This window comes from Ostrea edulis, chromosome 3 (assembly GCF_947568905.1).
Source record: "Ostrea edulis chromosome 3, xbOstEdul1.1, whole genome shotgun sequence".
Taxonomy (NCBI): Eukaryota; Metazoa; Mollusca; class Bivalvia; order Ostreida; family Ostreidae; genus Ostrea; species Ostrea edulis.
Window position 1 is genome coordinate 12,610,168 of NC_079166.1, and position 14,265 is coordinate 12,624,432.

The 14,265-nt window shown below is 33.5% G+C and overlaps 1 long non-coding RNA gene across 1 annotated transcript; it reads left to right on the forward strand.

The window, feature by feature from the left end:
* Positions 1-10,939: 10,939 nt before the first annotated feature.
* LOC130053233 (uncharacterized) lies at positions 10,940-13,110 on the forward strand. Its single transcript, XR_008801761.1, has 3 exons — positions 10,940-11,570; positions 11,867-12,058; positions 12,980-13,110. It is a non-coding gene; the product is annotated as an uncharacterized LOC130053233 (long non-coding RNA).
* The last annotated feature ends 1,155 nt before the right edge of the window (positions 13,111-14,265 follow it).

Below are 14,265 nucleotides of genomic sequence, written 5' to 3' on the forward strand. Positions count from 1 at the left end.
AAGTAACATATTGTTTTTTTTATATTTGATGGGTAATATGTCCACATTCATTTTCAAACATTCAAATCCATCGAATATAAAACAACATGTCACTAATCTTAGCCCAGTTCTACATAACAGTGCGTTAAGGTAGCTCAATCTTCAAGTGAATGATCAATTTTAATTTATACTTAATATAATTTTATGCGATCAATAACCAAAGGTAATGTGCATGTTGCCACCGTTTTACTCATAAACGGGAGTATATGTGAACATCTGAAAGTCGCACAATTTCATTAAGAAGAATAATAAAGATACATAAAACGTGTTAATATATATATATATATATATATATATATATATATATATATATATATATATATATATATATATCTTAAACACTGAATGACACAAAGACTGTGTGGGATTGCAATAGTGTGTATAAGTAGCGCTTTAGGAGCATAACAAAGCTTCCTTTTTTAGGGAAGTAGTTGTGGCCGAGTGGACTTACGCACTGGTTTGACAATCTTGCTAGGCGGTGGGTGCCGTACGTCGCTGGTTCGACCCCGGGCTGGAGCGAAAATTTTCAGTACCTAGTTGTGATTATTTAGTGCTTTATATATTAATTAATTGATTTTCACATGTATCGTTTAGATCCTAGGGGTAAACGTAAGGTTGGGTGTTATAATTGTTTGTTTGTGCTTTATATTAAATATTCTATACAATTGCATCGAGAGATCCACTCTCCTTATAATATATATATATATATATATATATATATATATAAAGCACTAAATAATCACAACTAGGTACTGAAATTTTTCGCCCCAGCCCGGGGTCGAACCAGCGATATATATATATATATATATATATATATATATATATATATATATATATATATCCAAAGTATCTCTTTTGTAAGAATAATAAAAAAAACATTAAAACACTTTTCGAAATATTTCAGCCGTTATACCAGCCTTCATCAGTCGTGTTTATTAAAATGCATAGCAACTAACGTTGAACAACGTATTATGACGTCACAATGTACATACATCTGAAAAGTAATGCCATGTATCAAAATTGCGCCAAAAACATCTGAAAAATTGCGAGAGATACTGTAATAACCTTTTAAATCATACCTGTAAGTGGACTCTAATTGGTGTAAAGTAAATTATTGCATATACATAAACATATATGTTTTCAAAAAAAAAAATCAAATAGATAGTACACATATACTACACCCAAAAATGTTCATTAAGATAGTTTATAGACAGTAATGTTCCCTTTTGTTTATACCAACTGGTATATATGTATTAAGCTTTTTCTTCCATAGATTTTCTCTATATTTCCGGTAAATATCGCTCTTGTACAGTTTTTCAATGCCTATTATGCTATAATCATCTATGGTGTGAAAATCGGAATAAAAATGAACAGCCACAGGGTCATCAGTTTCCCTTCTGATGAGTGATAAATTCAAGACATGTCTCTGATATAAAGTCCCACCAGTTTCTCCCACATACACAATCTTGTTACATTTTTTACAAAAAACTCCGTACACTACATTGCATGATTTACAATTAATATAATTTTTGATGTGATAATTGTTTCCATTATCATCCTCAAACTGGCTTGCTTTGACAACATATTTACAAAGAATACACTTCTTAGCACCTTCTACCTACAGAAATATCTTCAGGAAAATGACAGGCTAATCCAAAAATACATAAAGAGAACCATCCACTGAGGACTATAGTCAATGGTCGTCAACATCCCACGGAAAAGTTAGCTGAGTATGTCAAATCTCAGCTTGAGGACGCTAATAAATCATTGAAAAGTTATATACAGGATACAACTGATTTCTTAAAGAAACTATCTAACATAAATCAACCATTGACAAATTCTATTTTGTTCTGTATGGATGTTAAAGCACTTTATCCTAGCATACCAAGAAAAGAGGCAAGAGAAGTCATCAAAACGTTTTAAATGAACGACAGAAAGGGGAACTTGACACCAATACGATATTAAATATGATGAATGCTGTCCTTGACAATAATAAGTTTAGCTTTAACAACAAGTACTACATTCAAACCGAAGGCACCGCTATTGGGTCAAAACTTGGAAGGAACTATGCCTGCGTTTATATGGGGGAATGGGAAGGAATTCTTTTTGAAAAATGTGCAATACCACCCTTTCTTTACTTGAGATACATTGATGACATATTTGGGATCTGGACAGGGACAGAAGACGAACTACACAACTTTCATGCAACTGCCAATAGTATACACCCCAATATCAACTCGACTTACGTTTTTCACAAAATCAAAATAGAGTTTCTTGATGTTTTAGTTTCTTTTGATAATGTAAAACGTGTACGGTACCAATTTTGATGCACCAGATGCGAATTTCTACAAATAATGTCTCTTCAGTGATGCTCAACCGAAATGTTTGAAATCCTAAATAACTATGCAAAGTGAAGATAACGAACAGTGATCAATCTCATAACTTCTACAAGCAATACAAAATAGATAGTTGAGCAAACACGGACCCCTGGACACACCAGAGGTGGGATCAGATGCCTAGGAGGAGTAAGCATCCCCTGTTGACCGGTCACATCCGCCGTGAGCCCCATATCCTGATCAGATAAACGGAGTTATCCGCAGTCAAAATCAGTGTGCCAAGAACGGCTTAGCAATCGGTATGAAACACGTCAGACAGCATTTGACCCAATGCGAGGTTGTATTGACGAACTAGATCGTTATAACGACCATATAATTTGCAAAATGCTGACTTCAATCGAGACTGTTGAAAGCCCTGTACCATCAACTTGTTTGTCAGTGGCTTACCTCGATTTAAAAACTGACTATACCCAGAACAAGCTGTTGCATATCGAATCAGTTGAGATATATAAACACCATATGCAGGAGGATAAAGGGTTCCTTTAAACACACGTTTACTGCAAACCTACCGACAAGCATATGTATCTCAACAAAGCCTCCAGCCATGCCGAATCCACCAAAAGCGCGATTCCATTCGGTCTTGGCTTACGAGCAAGCCGAATATGCTCCACCGACAGACAGTATCGTCACCAACGAGAAAAAGTAAAAACAAATTTAAAGAAACTCGGTTATTCAAACAAAGAAGTGGAAAAAGCAACTTTTAAAAGTAGATAAACTAAATCGTTGAGATCTGCTGAAATACAATAAAAAGAAACAATGTGATCGTGTTCCCTTAGTACTTACCTATTCAAAAGGACTTCCAAATATTCACAACATCTTAAAGAAGCGTCACCAAATCCTGGAAAATTCTGATCGTCTAAAAGACGCGTTTAAATCCAAACCTATTGTTGCCTTTAGAAGAGACAAACATCTGAAATACATTCTAGTTCATAAAGAACATAATAATTTATTTTTTAAGAAAGGAAATCTGTGTGAGCCGTGTGGTGCTAAGAAGTGTATTCTTTGTAAATATGTTGTCAAAGCAAGCCAGTTTGAGGATGATGATGGAAACAATTATCACCTCAAAAATTATATTAATTGTAAATCATGCAATGTAGTGTATGGAGTTTTTTCTAAAAAAAAAAATGTAACAAGATTGTGTATGTGGGAGAAACTGGTGGGACTTTATATCAGAGACATGTCTTGAATTTATCACTCATCAGAAGGGAAACTGATGACCCTGTGGCTGTTCATTCCGATTTTCACACCATAGATGATTATAGCATAATAGGCATTGAAAAACTGTACAAGAGCGATATTTACCGGAAATATAGAGAAATTCTATGAAAGAAAAAGCTTAATACATATATACCAGTTGGTATAAACAAAAGGGAACATTACTGTCTATAAACTATCTTAATGAACATTTTTGGGTGTAGTATATGTGTACTATTTATTTGAATTTTTCTTTTTTTGAAAACATATATGTTTATGTATATGCAATAATTTACTTTACACCAATTAGAGTCCACTTACAGGTATGATTTAAAAGGTTATTACAGTATCTCTCGCAATTTTTCAGATGTTTTGGCGCAATTTTGATACATGACGTTGCCTTTCAGATTTATGTATATTGTGACGTCATAATACGTTGTTCAACGTTAGTTGGTATGCATTTTAATAAACACGTCTGATGAAAGCTGGTAAAACGGCTGAAATATTTCGAAAAGTGTTTTAATGTTTTTTTTTATTATATATATATATATATATATATATATATATATATATATATATATATATAACTTATACAGTACCAATGTTGATGCACCAGATGCGCATTTCGACAAATAATGTCTCTCCAGTGATGCTCAACCGAAATGTTTGAAATCCGAAATAACTATGAAGTCTTCGAGCTAAATATAGCCAAAGACAGCGTGCCAAAAAGGTGGAGCCAAATTCGTCCAAGGATAAGAGCTATGCATGAGGGATATAATCCTTAATTTTGAAATGAATTTCTAAATTTTATAACAGCAATCAAATATACATCCGTATTTTCAAGCTAGTAACGAAGTACTTAGCTACTGGGCTGTAGAGACCCTCGGGGACTAACAGTCCACCAGCTGAGGCCTCGACCCAGGGGTCATAATGTAAAACTATAAATAACGTTATTCGCTTCCCATGCATTATGTTTCGTTGGTTTACTGATATGGCGATACCATTAAATCAGGCAGTTCGTCAGAAACAAAGATTTTTACATGTTCATTGATAGATGAGATGTTTCGTTAAACAAAACGGTGTATAGCTACACCATTCTCATTGCTTTATTTACTTTCATGGGACTTTGTGATGTCTTAAGCACACACAATCAAGAACGACAAGCGTGTTACAAATTTATTCCATGTACGAGTTTACAGCTTAATTCCTTATCAATGCAAATGATTTTACACATTATTATCCCCAGAAATCGTTTCATATTACCGTTAAGTTTCGAGTTTCGGGACTTCTGATATATACTCATAGGCTATCATTAAAGTTATATTGTAGATTCTGTATCTACATTAATCAAGATGATATTGACATCAGCTGCAAATCTCGTGGGTGTTTTTTTTTCAAGACGGTGTACACTCAAGAGGACAGATTCTTGCTTGAGCAAAAAAAGATAATCTAAATGCATAGACTTCAATTATTCAAATTTTATTCTTTTCATTTGAAAAGTTTATTGCCGAATATAATAAGATGTGCCATCTTGTATTATGATAAAAATTCACATCTACATTTGTAAGATATGCCTATATCTGAGATGACCTGCTTAAAACATAGCTATTAATGTGAAGACTTATGTACATTGAAATATTTTAATGTTTTGACAGCGACTTGCCTTCAGTTCTATAGAATTGTTATTTATTACTAAACCCCAGCAAGGATACTTCATTCATTTTATATTTCATGAACTTTACAAATCTTAGTCATTTGTGAAAATTAGACGTTAAGATATTCGTGGGCACATTGGGTTGTTTTTTTTAAATACTTTGTACTTAGTGAAGACAACGATTTAGATTACTTACATTTGAATTTTAAATATTTTTCCTTCTGCAAATATTCTTTCTTTGCACAAAGTACTATAAGGCGCACTATGGATCCGATCGGATATTAGTCATTCTGGGTTTTGAGTGTGAATACACAATTCATTTTTATCAGTCTTGTTTATCCATGTTGATCTTCTCCAGAACACCCCAACAATGGCACTTCTCATCCACAGTTTCATCTTTACATTGTTATACTTTGATGCAGTATTTTTCGTATTTGTATTTCTCTTTAGGTTCCAGATTTTTGAATGAATAACTTCCAGGTGAATGTTGAATGCTGAAAATCAGTTATTTAAATGGAAATGATATCTTGATTCAAATGTACTGAATTTGAAACACTTATGGATGTTTATTTAATTGCTGGGATAAAAGTTTTGAAATTCATTTCAAGATTAAGGATTATCTCCCTCATGCATATGTCTTATACTTGGATGAATTTGGCTCCAGTTTTTTGGCACTCTTGTTTTCCTTTTAGCTCTTAGAAGTTTATTGTTATTTCGAATTTCTAAAATTTCGGCTTCCGCATCACTGAAGAGACATTATTTGTCGAAATGCTCATCTGGTGCAGTAAAATTGGTACATATATCGTATAAGTTTTGCATCATGACCCCTGGGTCGAGGCCTCTGTTGGTGGACTATTAGTCCCCGGGGGTCTCTACAGCCCAGTAGCTAACTACTTCGTTACTAGCTTGAAAATACGGAATATTAAAATGATAAGTGAAGACTGTTGTATCCACACAACTTGTGTAAGTAATTAGTGGTGGATCTCCTGGTTAATACATTTGTAAGTAGGCCTAAAATTTGTGATAACATTGATTTGCTTTAGGAATAAAAAAAAAGTATACACTATTCGTCAAAACATTGATACGCAAATGTCGAAAATCATAGAAATGTATCACTATAAAATCGCTCGAGATGTTTAGAACACTTAGAGCTGAACTTCCCTAGAGTCGAGCCGTCTGTTAACCGTTTATTCGGACACGCCTGTCAAAGTCTTTTCGACGCTTAAGGTAATGGTAGCAATTGGAGAAAGTACTTTGACTTAAGAATGGATGTGATTGTTGGAGGTAGAAAGATGGACCAAAGCTGTGTTTTGTAAAACGATTCTTGTGTTGTTACATCATTGTGAATCTAGTTTGAGATGTCTGATTCGGTTCACTAAACAACTTAGCATCACCTAGCATAGTTCATCTTTCACCGTAAGCACTTAACACCAATTCTAAAATATGTAAACAAGTTGTTGTTGTAAGCTAGGCCTATTCCGAAATTCAACAACATATGCCAGGAACTTGTAATTTAATCTGCAATGATAATACTCCTACCCTTTATAAAACCACAAGGATGGTGGGTGACGATAATTTTAAGAACTATTTTGAAACGAAGTTTTGAGTAATCAATCAATGTATTTTGTCCCCATTAGAGGATGGTACGGTATGGTATATGCCCACAGTATTATTATTCAAACAAAATTACCGGTTTCTGTGAATATTTTCACACCTGACGACCTGTGAAGGCTTGTAAATAGTGAATGTGTGGAACTACATATGAATGAGTATTTCATAGTGTTCTTGTCTGCTTGTTGTGATTAGCCCCGTCCAATTTTATACAGATATTTTTGTGAAAGGGTTATATATGTATACGCTTAAAATTGCATGGGAAAGAGTTTAGTAATACAGAGCTTCAATATCCTATGCCATATTTCATGTTGTTTAGACATTTATTCACAAGAACATAAGCCTACATATAGGAACTTATGATTACTACATTTTTAAGAATCATGACAAACAACACTCTTTAAGATACATTTTTTCTGGTTTTTTTTTTTGTTATATTCATGGAATAAAAATCCCCATCCTGTGTTTTATTTGGGATATCTATTCCCATTCATGTTCAAATAGGATATTTACTGTCATTTGATATTCATTATGACACATTTCCTCCTATAGGACATTGTATCCCATATTAAGTTTAAATTTGGGAGTTAAAATCCTTTGGGAGAAATTATATTTTTTCTCCGATGGGATTTTTGGCGGGAGTGAAAATCCTCCCAAGTAGGAGTGAAAATCCCACCAAAATCCCATGGAATTTTTTAAAGGTAGGTCCCTAGTCCTGGACCTACTTGTGATTTCTCAAAAAATTGAGTTTAAACACTTAGATTGTTCATTTGATGGTATGATAAAAACAAAAAAATGGGGGGTTGTCAGTATAATGAGTAAATTATGGTATTTTTATTACGTGCACCCCCATTTGTCAAATGGCAATATCAGAATTCATTGAAGAAGTCCTAGAATATGTCCATAAAATTTTGTTTGAGGTATGATGCGGCAATTTTTTTCCTCAAATATGAAATAAATATGTTTAACTAAATAATTAAAAGTGAAATTTTAACACAGTTTCATGTTTTTTAATAATGGTGGTAGAAAATTGAACTCAATACAGGCCCTCAGCAGTCAAAAACACGGCACTGCAACACCACTAATATGAATATTTAAAAAATTTGACTTGTGATTTTTCATTCAAACTCACATATTATGTTCATATATGAATGCTTGTTAAAATACATTTAAAAAATCTGCCCTTTCTCAGCATAATATTTTCAGAGCATCTCAATTTATATTTACATTTTTTGGCCAAAATAGCCAATTTGAAGATGATTTTCACATAATAGAAGATAACAAATATATAACAAGATAACAAATATATAACAAGTGCAGAATTGTTTTATTTAATTCCACAAGTGCATTATCGCATATCATGGATTTTTTTAAATTTACAGATAATTTTAACATGTAATACCCCTGCATATCAATTAAACAATATGTACCTCTGGTTTTATGTGTGAATTAGATGACAAAAAATGGAAAGAAGATTGGAGCCATAGTCTACTCAAATATAAGTGATTTAGTGTTATTGTATTCATTTTCTAAATTAAAAAACATCCAGGTAAATGTAAAAATACGTTTGATAATAATAGTACGTGAACCAATACCAGAGTTCAATCCGGACATGACGTCACGCTACTAGACCCCTACTTTAATTTCAGGTGAAATATCTTAAAACTACAATAGTTACAAGTGTAAAATGTTGGTGCGTGTCTTGTGAACATAAAATCCAAGATTTATTGTAAAGGGTTTATTTGTATCCTTAATAAAATGGTTGGCGAAACTCTGGACTTCTGTCGTGTCCAGACTTAATTGTCGCACTGTTGAATGTTTATTTAATTGCTGGGATAAGATTTAGAAATTCATTTCAAAATTAAGGATTATCTCCCTCATGCATAGCTTTTATCCTTGGACGAATTTGGCTCCAGTTTTTTTTTTTTTTTTTGGTACTCTAGTTTTTCTTTTAGTTCTTACAAGTTTATTGTTATTTCGAATTTCCAAAATTTCGGCTTGCGTATCACTGAAGAGACATTATTTATCGAAATGCGCATCTGGTACATCAAAATTGGTACCGAATAACTTTCACATTAGGATGCCAAATGTCTCGTGTATTTAAAAATGATTCATATTGCATAAGCAGTATTTATTACACTAGTTTAGAATGAAATTTGCATGCTGTCTAAAGTTTATTATCATATAGATAAACAAAATAGCATACGGCAGCTGGTTTTGATTTATTTGTGTGGTTCTTAAATTTCCATTAGACAGACCTGCTTGAGAAATAAATTTTGCAGTAGAAAAAGCTGTGATTGGAAATGATTCAAGAACAACACTGGATTCCAACCCCAACCTCCAAACAAATTAGAATTAAAATTAAATTATGGGCCCCTAGTGTAAAACTTATACGATACCAATTTTGATCCACCAGATGCGCATTTCGACAAATAATGTCTCTTCAGTGATGCTCAGTGTGTCATAATATCCTCTTCCCCAGATAAGAATATTCATCTGGACATGATAAGGCCGTTTATATAATTAAGTGTGGGATTTCTGAATTAAAGATATATTGCACATAGCAGTGGCGGATCTACACGGAATAATGAAAAGCAGCGGGTTGTCCCGAAGCCCTTAGTGAGTCCAGTGCTAACCTCCCGCCCACTGCAACTACTGATTTCTAACAAAATAAGACATACATGTTTTAAAGTGATTTGACATATTTCTGTAAAAAAAAAAAAAAAGGATGATAATTTCTGATGCTATCAATAGTAGTTGATAGCTAGTACAGAAATAAAACGAATTTCTCCCCAAAGTAACCAGGTTTGTTTGCAGTTTTACAGTGGGCAACTAATGGTGTCTCTAGAGATCTAGAAAACAAAGAACACAATACAAACGCAACATTTAAATTCGTCTCTGCACATGCTCATAGATAAACTGGGCTATTTTGTGTATTGTAAGTTACATCTCATGCACTGATTAATGGTTGTATTCCTTTTGATTGATTATTGAAAATATTTAAGCAACATACATCACTATATTCCACTTGACACACGTTGGGTTAAATATTTAAAATGATATATTCATATAACGTTAGGTACATGTAAGTTCAAGTGGATCTTGAACGGTATAAAAATACGCGATATGGGGATTACTTTCGGTATAGACGTTGAAAAATGACAGATATTTGATGATATCTTCAAAAATTGCGAGGTAGGAAAGTTGATTATCAAGTTATGTAAACATATGTTGGGTGCCGGAAAAAGTACTAATATTCCAATTGTTTCAGAATTAGGTAGATATCCTATATGTGCAATCAATAACCCAAAGTATTTTAATATACTGGCATATATGTGAAAGTAATCTAGAATCTTCCTTGTTATACATAGTTTATTCAAGTATGCTTGCAATACCCATCGCTTCAATAATTTGACCCCCCCCAAAAAAAATAAAAAATAAAAGAGGACATCTAGTTTTAGCCGAACCTGTAACAAGTGAAAAATGACGTACGCCATATATCACGTGACAATAATAACAGTGGACGTCTACCGCAAGTTTCATACCAATATACTGTATAATTCTAGATTTTTGTTACATTTTATATTTAGAAAATGAAGACCTGCTCTGTGTATGATTACAAGTACTTCAGCGAAATTGCTGACGTAGTCAACACCCGGAAACGACAACGCGCACGGTAAACAAAAGGTCACCGTGTCTGGTCAGTCGCCGAAATAGGGCAGTCGACGATACATACCTGTCAACATTATCATCCCTCCGCGTAAAATTGTTTCTACTAACTAATAATTTTGCCATAGCAATTAAAATATATCTTCATTAAAGTATGACTTTACAATAACTCTACGTCCTGAAGAGTTGTAAAGTAGGAAGCAGACGTGGTATGAATAAAAGGTAGTAAATACAATAATTTGAGCATGGAACAAACGCAGTACAGATTGACATCTTTATGTTAATACGTTTGGTTTATTACTACGAATTATACAACTCAAAGGCAGTTAGCAATAACTTCAATTCCTCAAAAAATACGTATTACATCATTCAGACATAGAGTCACATCAAAGCATAAATGAAAACATCAATTCTGCAGAAATACATGTACAGTTTGAAAACCCGTATCAGCACAGAGATATCTTAGGTGATCTGTTATGAATAGCAGTGCGGTATACTTGTTGATTACAACGCCGGTACGTGTACCTAATGCATATCTGTGAATTAAGGAATGTACCAGAAGATCAGTGATAGGGAATTAGCTTCGCATATATAGTAAGACGTCATTCCTAAACCTTCAAATATTGCTTACAATCAAGTTGATTTAATTTTGCTGATGCAATTTTTGATTTTCTGTCTGCAAAATCCCGGTGCTAGTATCCCCGTGTACATACAGTTACAGCTACAGACACACAGAAGCGCTACCACTACACTAGCGGGCTCTATGGAATAACTGTACCTGGCGCTAAGGATGAACTAGTACAACACCAAATGCAAACAACTATGGTGTGAGGAATATCATCATCAATCTAATTGGACTTTGACTGGCTGTTGGGAGTGGTTGGGCAATGACACACCTACTTCCGCAGATGACGTAGTTCTTATGCATATAATAAACGAGTTTGTGAGTCGTATAGTATGCGACTTCAACTGCTATCCGAGAGGCCACTGATATCGCATTCAAAATGGTAAGAATTATTATGCATGTTATCTCTTGTAACAATACAAGCCACGTATTGTGGAACAATGTAGTGAAGTTAATGCTGATCGGAATACAAAAAAATAAAGAAGTTAGAATGCAGCGATTGATACAAGAATATTGTCAATGTGATAACAATTATCCTTTCTGTTTATAGATACTGAAAACTCATCACCGATATATTGACAGATGCTTAGTAATTGATATACATTTTTTGAATACTCGTATTTTAATCTCTTAATTTTTCATTCATGAATAAACATCACTACTTCATTATTTCACCAGGTATTACTGTCCCTTATCATCGTCTACTTTCTTGTATTCACCGCCTTCGCATTTCCAGATGGCATTTTCTACCGTCGAGGGAAAGTGGGTAGAAGGAGTTTTACCGATGGTGAATTTATTGATGCGTCAACTGAACATGCTCAAAATACCGACAATGGAGAAATGCTAGTCAGGGATAGAAAACATGTCTTTGTGAGTCAAGTTTCTTTTCTACTCAATTTGATCAAGTTAGGTTATTTGCCTACCTGTTATCATTTACTCCCATTACACCAGAAAGGAGGGGGTGGGGCGTTATGATTTCGATCCTGAGATTCAAATAAACAATATCAGCAAACAGAGTATATTATAGCTTACGGTACCAAATTCTTTATTATGCTGATATTGAACTGTTGTATCATATATATGAATAAAAACAAGGTTTATATTCTTTTTATATTACTAAGAACACATTTTGAATGTACATTTCGTCAACAAATGGGTTGGGAAAGGGGCTGTGAGAGGCACCATAAGGGTGACATTGAACATATGCTTCATTCATGAAATTTTCATAGTCCTTAGTAATCAAGTGTACGTAGGGAATTACTATGGGCACAAATTGTGGTCAATTCTTAACTGCCCTGCTTTATTGCTATTAGACATTTATTGAAAAACTTCTACATGAGAAGTAATAATCTCTTTATTTGACGTTCAACTCGACATTTAGAAATATGAACGATTTATCTATTAGCAATAATCATTTTAATTTATATCTCAATTCGTAATATTCCTGTGAACTCGAAATAAAAGACACCACATAGTCCTGCACATCTGCTTCGTACTTAAATAATTCATTGAAAATAAAAATCAACGGCAAACTAACAACTCAATATTTCGTTGAACGCCATCGGTACTTTTCTTTACTTTGAATATCAAGATATATATGACTTACAAATAGTAAGATGTTGCTTGCTCTGTATATCAGTATTTGCATGACTAAGAAAGATGCAGTTGCTCATTACTCTATATGTCAATATTTCTATAATCTGAGAAATAGTAAGGAATGACTATAAATCTCAGCTTCATAATTGTGTCTAGATTATTCAGAAAATTATTTAAAGTTTCCTTAATTTACAGGAATATCCATGGCGAGCACATGCAAAATAGGCTTATACATGGGCACACCTTGCTGATCTGACGAATTGCAGCGAAAATGAACAATTTGCATGTTTAGTTTTTGCTAAAATTTGATTAAACTTTAATCCTTATTTTGGTCAATTTGTAATTTGATAGCAATACAGGTATAGACGTGGTAAATGCATGCCAAATATGTGCGTTATATAGTAATGAAGAAGAACAGAAAGTTTTGAATAAAAAACGTAAAGAGGTTTATCAATTCTTATTAGCCCTATTCAACATTATACAGTATATTAAAACTCGCAGTACTCGGACATTACGATGAATAAACAACTTTGTTTACGTTGTGCACATATGTATTATTCATGGTGGTTTATATTTTGTTTGGTAAACAGTAACGCACGCGCGAAACATTTGATATACCATTATTACAATGACGTATATTGTTCCTAATCTAAGAGATCGCTCATTTTTACAAGATAGTCGTTAAGCCTCAATCTTCGAGTCATCACAGCCACAATACACTTAGGGAAACTCTTTTTCTTTTTCAAGCACTTGATGGCAGTGTAAGAATTTTCGAAAAAAGAAATCCACGTGAAAATGAACATTTTAACTGATCACGCGGCTGTTATCCGTCACTACCTTAAAATCACGAAAGAAATTGATTTCACATTCCTGGCGCTATTGAATGAGAAATGTCTCCAATCCCTCAAAAAACATCACCTTTCTCCAAGTGTAAAAATAATCAAAAGATCGATGGTGTGACTTACAACTGACATGAAAGGTGAATATTACAAACAGTGATCAATCTCATAACTCCTATAAAGGTGAAGATAACGAACAGTGATCCATCTCATAACTTCAATTAGCAATTCAAATTAGATAATTGGGCAAACACTGACCCCTGGATATACCGCAAACAGAATCAGGTGCCTAGGAGGAGTAACTTTCCCAGGAATGTCATGAGTTTAATTTTTGTTCTAACCAGCATGACATGATCTACAAATGTATGTACATAGTTTATCAATAAGATCATTGTTTTTGTTGCATGTGTTTCTGTGCAAGTGGATAGAGCTGTAATAATTCGTTAGTTATACAAGGATATCGAGAAAACTAAATGTAGCGACAGGGGACATTTTTTAAAAACAATATATTTTCAACATTTTAATCAATATTCCACTAAATTTAAATGTGCTGATTTAAAAAAAAAGTATCGATATTGCTTCAAAACGCTAATAAACATACAGACCCTCGGTCATTTTAGCTACTGGACGAGGAAAATTATA